Consider the following 10,560-nt stretch of genomic DNA (forward strand, 5'->3'; position numbering starts at 1 on the left):
ACTGCTCTAAAAATCTTTGCTGTTCTGCCTCTTTGTCTCCCCCCAACACCTAGCAAACACTAATCATGTTTACTGTCTTCATAGTTTTGCCTTTTCCAGAATGCCATCTAGTTGAAATCATGTGGTAGATAGTCTTTTTATACTGTTTTTATTTTCATACTTAGCAATATTGATTTAGGGTTCTGTCATATATTTCACAGCTTGATGGAGTATTTGTTTTTAGTGCTGAATAATGTTCCATCTTCTGGATGCATCACAATTATTTGTCCACACCCTACATTTTTCAACTCTTTCAAGTAAATATCAGGAAGTATAATTGCTGAAGCATGTGCTTAGAGTACCTTTAGATTTGGGAGAACCAACTACTCTCTTCTAGGGTGGCTGTGCCATTTTGCATTCCCACTAGCCGTGAATGAGAGTTCTTTTTCTTTTACATCCTCTCAAAAGTTATGTTGTTGGCCCTGGCCTGTTGGCTCAGCGGTAGAGCGTCGGCCTGTTGTGCGGGGGACCCGGGTTCGATTCCTGGCCAAGGCATATAGGAGAAGCACCCATTTGCTTCTCCACCCCCCACCCGTCCTTCCTCTCTGTCTCTCTCTTCCCCTCCCACAGCTGAGGCTCCATTGGAGCAAAGATGGCCCTGGCGCTGGGGATGGCTCCTTGGCCTCTGCCCGAGGCGCTAGAGTGGCTCTGGTCTCGGCAGAGCGACGCCCCAGAGGGACAGAGCATCGCCCCCTGGTGGGCAGAGCCTCGCCCCTGGTGGGCGTGTCGGGTGGATCCTGGTTGGGCGCATGCGGGAGTCTGTCTGACTGTCTCTCCTGGTTACTAGCTTCAGAAAAATACAAAAAAAAAAAAAAAAAAGTTATGTTGTTGGCGTTCCAGATTCTGGTCATTCTAATGTACATAGTGGTGTATAGTGCTTTCTTGTTGTTTTACTTTGTGTTTCCTTACTAATATTTTATGTGGAACGTTTTTTCATATACTTATTTGCCATCTGTATATCTTCTTGGGTGAAGTGACTGCTAGAAGTTCTGTTCATTTTTTAAAAAATCAGGTTGTTTAGTTTTAATACTTGGTTTCAGGAGTTCTTTGTATATTTTATAAAACAATTCTTTTTCAGTTCTATTTTTTGCAAATATTTTTTCAAAAATTGTGGCATATTTTTATTCTCTTGACAGTGCCTTTCACAGAGCAGAATTTTTTAAATTTTAAGTCCAGCTTATAAATTATTTCTTTTATGAATCATGACTTCAGTGTTACATCTAAAATGTCATTGCCAAACCTAAATATCACCTAGATTTTCTCAGATGTTATATTATAAGAGATTTATAGTTTCATGCTTTATACTTAATTTGTGATTCATTTTGAATTATTTTTTTGTGAGGAGTCTGAATCTAGATTCATTTTCTATATGAATGTTTCCAGAGCTTTTATTTTTAAATACACAATTGTTTCAGCATCATTTGTTTTAAAAGAATATTTTATCTTTATCATATTGCCTTTGTTTTTCATAGCTGACTATTAATGTGGGTCTAATTCTGGGAGCTATTCTATTTTATGGATTTATATGTTATTCTTCCACCTATATCACATTATCATGATTATTGTAGTTTCGTAGGAAGTTTTCGGGTTGAATAGTATCAGTCCTCCACCTTTGTTCTCCTCTTTTAATATTGTGTTGGCTATTCTGGGTCTTTTGCCTTTCCATGTAAACTTTAGAAGCAGTTTTGTTGATATGCACAGAATAATTTGCTCACACTCTGATCAAAATTGCTTTGAAACTATAGATCAATTTGGGAACTTATATCTTTATAATACTGACTCTTCTTATTTATGAACATGTTATGTCTTTCCATTTATTTTATTCTCCTTTGATTTTTTCATCAGCCTATTGTAGTATTCCTCATATAGATCTTGTACATATTGTGCTATATTTATATCTAATTATTTCTGTTTTGAGGATGCCAATATAAATAATATATTTTTAATTTTAAATTCTACTTTTTCATTGCTAGTATATAAAAAATGGAATTGAATTTGGTATATTAACCTTATATCCTGAAATCCTGCTGTAATTGCTAATTTGTTACAGGTGTACTTTTGCTGTTGGTGATTCCTTTAGATTTCATACTTAGGCAATCTTGTCACCTGTGAACAAAGGCAGTTTTATATCTTCCTTCTCAATCTGTATACCTTTTGTATTCTTTTCTAATCTTATTGCATTAGCTAGAACTTTAATTATGATATTGAAAAGTGGTGGTAAGAGGAGATATCCTCACCTTGCTCCTCATCTTAGTGGGAAAGCTCAAGTTTCTCTTTGAGTATGATGTTAGCTATATGTTTCTTATAGATATATTTACCAAGTTAAGGACATTCCCACATACCGAATTTATTAAAAGTTTCTAATCATAAATGGGTGTTGAATTTTTATCAAATTCTTTTTCCTAATCTATTAATATGATTATTTAATTTTTTCTGTAACCTGTTGATGAGATAGATTATATTAATTTATTTTTTTAATTGTTGAACCAGGCTTGCATACATGAAAAAAATCCCACTTTGGCTATGGTGTTGGTGGATGTTTTCAAAAGCAGTTAACAGCTTATAAACATAGTGTCCTATATGTGTGACAAGTAGGGGAAAAAGCTATTGCTAAATATGTATTAATAACTTGCATGCTTGTGTATGTTTGTCCATACATATATATCTATGTGTGTGTAAGTATACATACACACACACATACGCACACACACATACACGGAGAAAGAGAGAATACAGAGAAACAGAAAGAGGGAGTTTGGAACTAAGATGAAAACATTTTTCTAAGAAATAATCTATAGTGCTCATGAATGCATTCTAGAAAAGATTGTATGCATAATGGCCAAGAATGTGATCTCTATCTAACAACAAGCCATATCTGGTTTAAAATTTCATTTTAAGCACTCACTACTTGGCTTTGGTGTCCAGTTTTTAGCCTTTTTGCATCTTTGTTTTCCCATTCATAAATAACAATAATGATAATAATGCTAGTTTCTTCTTCCTAAATATGCTGTAATAAAGGGTTAGTACAGGTAAAGAACGTAAGAAAGCACCTGACATTTATTCATGTTTAGTACCTATGCTTACAAATAAACTAATCATTAATAGGGCATTCAGTACCTCTGAAGATAAGTATGAGTTAAGAATGGAATATGTATGAAAAATAAGAGTAAGAGGCAACAAACCTCTGTTCTAATGCCTGAATATTCTCATTCTTTGTAATTTATAAAAATTAAATTTTCTATATCAATGTGTTGAACAAGTATCCTTCAATATGTTCTCTTATTTCACTTATATTTGTTTGACATTTACAAGATGTGTTTCAATCTTATTTGATTTTGAGTTAATCTGAAAATTCTCACCTTTTGCATGGACCCTTTCAATAACAAGCATGCTTATTGACAAAAAAATTATTTTCCAAATATTATGTAGAATAACAATGTGTACATGGAAGCACACACTGGTGTTTTAGAATTCATTAAGTGCAAATACTTTGGAAGAAAATCATTTTGTCTACTCTTTGGTGGCAGAAAAAAAATGACACCAGGTGTTAGTCCAGTGGAGTCAGACCAGAATTTGGCTCAGCAAACTCAGTACTTGAGTTCTATCTAGGTTAGAATTCAGAGACAAGACTCAAATATAAAAGTCTATTTTGAAAGTCACAGAGTTAGAAAAAATTGGCTAAAGCTTTTTTTAGCAAAAGAAGGGCTCTTAGAGGCCCTAGCCAGTTGGCTCAGTGGTAGAGCATCGGCCTGGCGTGCGGGAGTCCCGGGTTCAATTCCCAGCCAGGGTACACAGGGGAAGCGCCCATCTGCTTCTCCATCCCTCCCCCTCTCCTTCCTCTCTGTCTCTCTCTTCCCCTCTCGGGGCCAAGGCTCCATTGGAGCAAAGTTCGCCGAGGCTCTGTGGCCTCTGCCTCAGGCGCTAGAATGGCTCTGATTGCGGCAGAGCGACGCCCAAGATGGGCAGAGCATCGCCCCTGGTGGGCGTGCCGGGTGGATCCCAGTCGGGCGCATGCAGGAGTCTGTCTGACTGCCTCCCCATTTCCAACTTCAGAAAAATACAAAAAAAAAAAAAAAGGGCTCTTAGAGTTTAATAGAAAGAAAAACATGTCTGGGTTAGGGTAAGTGGGAGTAGAGGGAGGAACAAGGTGTCGGCATTGCTCCTAGGAGGAAGAGGGCATTGGGACATCTATCCTAAGGGCTTTTAAGTGCAAGGATTTAAGGGATGTTCCAAGAAAGGATCTCAATGGAATATTCATCAGCTCACCAGGTTTTCTCTTATAGGACTGTGGTTTCCACTGATTGGACGGCACCAAGGCAGGGGTCATTTGTCAATGTACTTTGTCCTGAGGCCAGTTATGGAGTTCCTTGTTTGGTTTTGCAGCTTTTCTGGGCCTGGTGCTGAAACACAATTGAGGCCTAGATATATTTGATGCAGGTCCAAACCTCATTGTGCTGGGGGCTTAATGCTCCAGGGCTATTTTTTTTTTTTTTTGTATTTTTCTGAAGCTAGAAATGGGAAGAGACAGTCAGACAGACTCCCACGTGCGCCCGACCGGGATCCGCACGGCACGCCCACCAGGGGGCGATGCTCTGCCCCTCCGCCGCGTCGCTCTGCTGCGACCAGAGCCACTCTAGCGCCTGGGGCAGAGGCCAAGGAGCCATCCCCAGTGCCTGGGCCATCTTTGCTCCAATGGAGCCTCGGCTGCGGGAGGGGAAGAGAGAGACAGAGAGGAAGGAGGGGGGAGGGGTGGAGAAGCAGATGGGCGCTTCTCCTGTGTGCCCTGGCCGGGAATCGAACCCGGGACTTCTGCACGCCAGGCCGACGCTCTACCACTGAGCCAACCAGCCAGGGTCATCCAGGGCTATTCTATTGCCTCCTAATCCGTTTCCCCTTTAAGGGCAAGGGAGTCTAACCTGCATAACTAGCAACTGCCAGAGTGGGGGAAAGGCCAGGGAAGTGTCCCAACCTTATAACCAGTAATAAGAAAGGTCAAAGGGCCTTAGCCACATGGCCAGCCATACGATAGGGAAGGTCAGCTCACCCTGGTGGGCAAGGCCCTTGTTTTCTCAGTTGCTAGGCCCCTGGGGCTTTCTGTCCTGGTAACCTTCCGTACCTCGACTGCTATTCTTGCTCTGTTCATATCTTAACTGCCTACCAATACCTGTTAGACAGTAGCAATAAAAGAGTTTCATTAATACAGCCAACCTAACAATAAAAAGTTTGTTGCAGATAATTTCTATAAGAATTTGTTAGGTCTCTACTGACATGATGCTCTGGTACTGCAGAATTCTAAGTAAATTAACTGAGCTGCACATCTCCTCATTAAAGTTTCTCATATGGTGAATGAGAAAGTTACCAGTGACTTTCTGTGGAGGATGAGCCCTTGTGTGACTGACTTGTTCCATCCATCCCATAGAATTGCAAATAAAATAACTTTTAATCAGCAGATTTGGATTAAGTCATTACTCTTTTGTTTCAAAGGTCTATATTTTGTTTCTTTCTATAAAATATGTCTTTGTAAAGCCAGCGGCCAGGGCCAGCATCACAGCAGCCTCCTGGCCCATGCAGGTTCGCATTGGATTCGGACAGTCGGTAAAGAAACAACGGAACCACAAACTGGTGGGCCATAGTCTTTAATCCTAGCTTGCACCCGGCGGGCAAGTAAAAACACACACTGGGCTCCAAAACCCACTCACATTCAGTGCTCACAAAGCCACTGACTTATCCAAGTTTCCTAGAATCAAAGGTTTCTAGCTCACCAGCCCTATTCTCCTCAGTTCCCCATCTCCTTCCTTATCCCAGATACAAACTCTGTACAAACTGGCATCTCACTCAGCACTCCGCCATCTTGGCTGCTTCTCGTGGCCACATGACCTCTTTCTGCTCTCTGCTCTGCTCCCTCTGCTCTCTCATGCTAACCATCCCAGGAACCAAGAGCGCAAACTCTCATTCTGCCCCCAATTTATATTGTAGCTTCACAACCTCTAATCCAATACAAAAAATAGGGAAGTCTCTAATACAAAGTCACTTCTCTCAGGCATGATTGGATTGTACCACCCCACATCAAAAAGGGTGGGAAAGGCTTAATCCCAAAACCAAGCCCCAGGCTACAAGGATTCTACCTGCCCACAGAGACACACATTAATATCACCTGGGCTACGGCCTCCTCGTGGGCAGTGCCGTCTTTAACAAAGTGAGCATAATATATTTTATCTGCCCAACAGTCTTTTTATTTATCTTTTTAAAATGATAGTTTTACTCTAAACTATGCCTGCTGCTACACATTAGTCCTTAAAAATGAGTATGTGTATATCTCAAAAGATAATACTCTCACACTATTACTGGCTAAAAGTTTTAGGTATTTTAAGAAATACTTTAGATACAAGAGGTTATTATTTTGGTCATTATTTTTTCCCCCTAGTTAAAAGATTAAAAAAAAATGCCCAAGACTCACCAATCAGTACATGAGAATTATTGAGACTATTTCAACACTTTAAGCAATATCTTTCGTTCCCCAAAGCAGATCAGATATTTGTCAGCTATCACCTGCTTTAAAAAGGACACTTCACAGTGTTGTTCCACTCTAATCATTGCTTAATGCATCAGCAAGTATTTTGATCGTATTGTTTCAGATGTTTAAATTTAGCTACACTTTGGAGGGGGCACTTATTTTTAGAGGAAAAATATTTTCTGGGTTATAATTTACTCCTAAGGAATGAGTAGAGTAGAAATTTGGACGTCTTTGTGAGAGTTGTATTTATTCTTGTGACTGGTATAAAGTAGTTCTTTGTTTATTGAAGGTCAGGTGACAATTATACCAACTATAAACATTCATTCTATTTCACTGCTAAGTGATTTCTACTTTAAATTGCTTCTAAATCTTTTCTCACCCACCTTAAATCCAATATTTATTTTAACCTTGAGCTGCCTAAGACCTTTAATAGGAAGCTTCAAAGCATTTTAAAAATCGTATCCTTTTTAAATCTTTCTCATTTGAATGCAAGTGCCTTGAAAGCTAAAGACGTGTTGGTTGTTCTTATTGAAGTTTATAATGCTTTAGATATTCAAATCAACTCTACGTCTTCCATTTGTTATGCAAATCTTTAAACTTTATATACTGCATGGTTTATCTACATTAATACAGCTTTCACTAACAGGTCTTACCAGAGCAGACATATACTGTAAAGGTGCACATTTTTAGAGTCATGAATTACCATAAAATCATAAAAGTAGTGTGTATTGCTTTACTCTAATCAGACTCAGTTTTATGTGGTTGTTGAAATCCCTTTTACATTCCATTCTGTGTCTGGAGGTCTGTGTATAAAACTGATTCAGAAAAGCAAAGTGAAGACACCTGCTGGCTTATAGCACAAATACTAAAATATCTCAGAGCCTGCTGAAAGGAGAATTGGAACAATATGTCATTACTGAAGGCTCACTTGCAAGTTCTAATGTATTATAATGAAAACAGTATGACAAACCTAATGAGACAGTGAAGATTTGGGTAATTGTTCCTAAAATGTACGGTAACTTTTCCAGCCGTTATTGGCAAACATAAAACCTAATGAGATTTTATTAATTTAAATGCAGTACATCTGCAAAACATTTCCTTCCTTGCATTCTCCTCTGATAGTCCTCCTTTCCTTGTGGACTTGATCTTTTAAGTTAATTGTACTGTATAGTACACTCTCCAAACAAAACACTTGACATAAATTTGAATCAAAGTTGTTTTCTTTCATTTATTTTTGTATACTTTGTCCTGAAATGTAATACTGCATGCAAGCTTGTGGAAAAAATTACTATAACATTGAATACATACCATGATACTTACATTTGTAATAAAAACTATGTTTGCTAGACTTAAATGAGTGTCCTTATAAAGTACTAGAATTGCTATTATTTCTTAACTTATGAAGGGAAGAAATTAATTTCCTGTTATTTGCAGCCATGATTTAAATTGTCAAAAGACAAATACTGAACAAGTATTCTACCCATTGATTGCCTCGTATTCAACCAATCACTATTTATTAATTTAAAAATATTAAATATGATTGAGAGGTTCATTTTACTTCCATGTAGTCTAAATTTAAATGTTCTACATGTCTTTACATATGCAGTACAAAATGTTTCCATTAAGAAAAAAAATGTTTTTATCACAGAGGATTTTTTACATAACACTGTTTTAGAGATGAAAAAACATGAGAATGCTAATATGCTATTATTAACCTTTAATTCCTGTCTGTTTTCAGCTTAACTCCCTTTGCTCTGTTTCTCTTCTAAGCAACAATGTCATAAACACATAATAGGTGATATCTTGACTTTGCTGTGTTAGGAGAAAGAACATTTCTTGATGAAGGCACCAGTAACGCATTGCTAGCTCATGGTAGAGAAAGCAATAGAGCTGTCAGGAAGTTCAAAAATTATATTGTCTCTGCTAGAATAACTGGAAAGAGATCATATTCTTTTTTCCCCTGAGTTTTACGGGTCATTTTAGATTTACAGTACAGCATTTTATTACAGTTTGAAAACTTTATAACAAACTTAGTTGTCTAGTTCATTGTTTTCAAATGTTTTTCCATGCAAGCAGATGCAATTGGATCAAAATATATTTAACTATTTCTGTACCATTTTTTTAAGTTCAGATTATAAAAATAATAATTTAAGCAGAGGACTTTTTTAAAATATATTTTAGACTTCAGGTGAATTTATTTTTCAGATTACAAATTGGTTAGAATTTGTAGAATACCTTGGAGAGGGAGGGAAGTGGTCAATAATTTTTCAATGACCTTTGAGAGTTTCATACAATTTTTTAAAAATAATGCTAGATTTACACTAAATAGTAAATATTTGGATAATATGTTAGAATAACATGTTCTTAAATTTACTTTACGTTTTATGAATATTGCTTGTTTTTTTATCTTTTGCTAAATATTTATATAGGTTGGTGAAAGCATTTTCTGGAAAGAATTATAAAAAAAATCTATCATAGGTGAAAATGTAAATATACTGTTTTCTACCTCATTGACTTTATGAAAAGATGTTAGGCACTTAATATACTGTTTATATAAGTATATGATTTTATTGATATAACAGAGTATTTAGATATAACATGATCTGATGGTTTCCTTCATCTTCTTATAATATTTTTAGAAAGATATATATTTTTATTGTTAAGAGACAACAAAAACAAATAAAATTAAATGACCTATGTCTTTCTATTGTCAGTCATATTTTTGATGTTGATGAAATTATTAAAGAATGAGATCCCAGTTCATGACTTTACGCTTTGTTTTATATATTGCTGTCTGTTGCTGCTGTACCATTTACTCTGCAAACATTTTCCTATGCATGTCCAACACTGCATCCCATTTAATATTGGCTATTCTCCTTCAAAAGCATATGGTGTGGTAAGAGCAGGCATGTAAAGTGTGTAATCAAAAAAGTGTGAGGGCCTGACCTGTGGTGGCGCAGTGGATAAAGCGTCAACCTGGAAATGCTGTGGTTGCCGGTTCAAAACCCTGGGCTTGTCTGGTCAAGGCACATGTGGGAGTTGATGCTTTCTGCTCCTCCCCCCCTTCTCTCTCTCTCTCCTCTCTATAAAAAAAAGTGTGAAAGTTAAAATATGCATAGTCCTATGGATAAGTTGCTTTTATAACAAAAAATAAGTGGTATTAATTCTAACTTTATATTAACAGTTGATACAGGTTTTTGAACAATTTTCCATCCGAATGTTTAATGTAATCATACACACACACACACACACACACACACAATGAATATACTTCAGTTGGATGAATCATATTGTATCTTAGTTATAAAAGTGTATCAGTTTGTTGAGGTAAGTCTGAAATAATTCCTGAGTCAACATTTTTTTCTACCTTACTTAACCACAGATAGTAATTATGCTACTAAAAACTAAGAAAAAATTAAATAGTAAGAATTACTATTTTTTAGTATTTCTTGTTTTTTTCATAAATATATTTTTAGGAGCGAGGTATCAACTCTCATATATATGTTCTATTTAATCTGCATATTTGGTGCAATAAAAAAAATAAACTTTTAGTCAGATTGATCTTGATACAAATCCTATATTCTACTTACTATGAAAATTTTTTCAAGTTATTAAAATTTTCTAATTTCTAGTTTCCCTGTGTATAAAATGGAGATAAAATGAAGAGGGTGGTAAATACTTTGAAGAATATTATTTGAAATAATCTATGTAACATGCTGACTGTAAACCATGGTCAGAATGAGAGTCTAAATTAATACTTCTCTTATTTTAAACATCCTTTTGATGATTGAATCATAACCTTAATTGTAGTTTAATGCAACTCAATTTCCTGCTCTTTCTATGAACATAGATACAGTAAACATAGATACAGCTCTTTCTATGAATACAGACACAGTGGCCGCCTGCCACTTCCTTACCAGTTTGGACAATCCAAGCTCTCTACACTGAATACAACACATTTAATAAATTTTTGCTATCCTGTTAAAAAGAGAACACTTAAAATTCAG

The 10,560-nt window shown here is 36.4% G+C and overlaps 1 non-coding gene across 1 annotated transcript; it reads left to right on the forward strand.

Annotated features, from left to right (window-relative positions):
* The first annotated feature begins 458 nt into the window (after positions 1-458).
* Positions 459-534, forward strand: TRNAN-GUU (transfer RNA asparagine (anticodon GUU)). The gene has a single exon. It is a non-coding gene; the product is annotated as a tRNA-Asn (tRNA).
* Positions 535-10,560: the final 10,026 nt, after the last annotated feature.

Source organism: Saccopteryx leptura, chromosome 4 (assembly GCF_036850995.1).
Source record: "Saccopteryx leptura isolate mSacLep1 chromosome 4, mSacLep1_pri_phased_curated, whole genome shotgun sequence".
In the NCBI taxonomy this organism is placed as follows: Eukaryota; Metazoa; Chordata; class Mammalia; order Chiroptera; family Emballonuridae; genus Saccopteryx; species Saccopteryx leptura.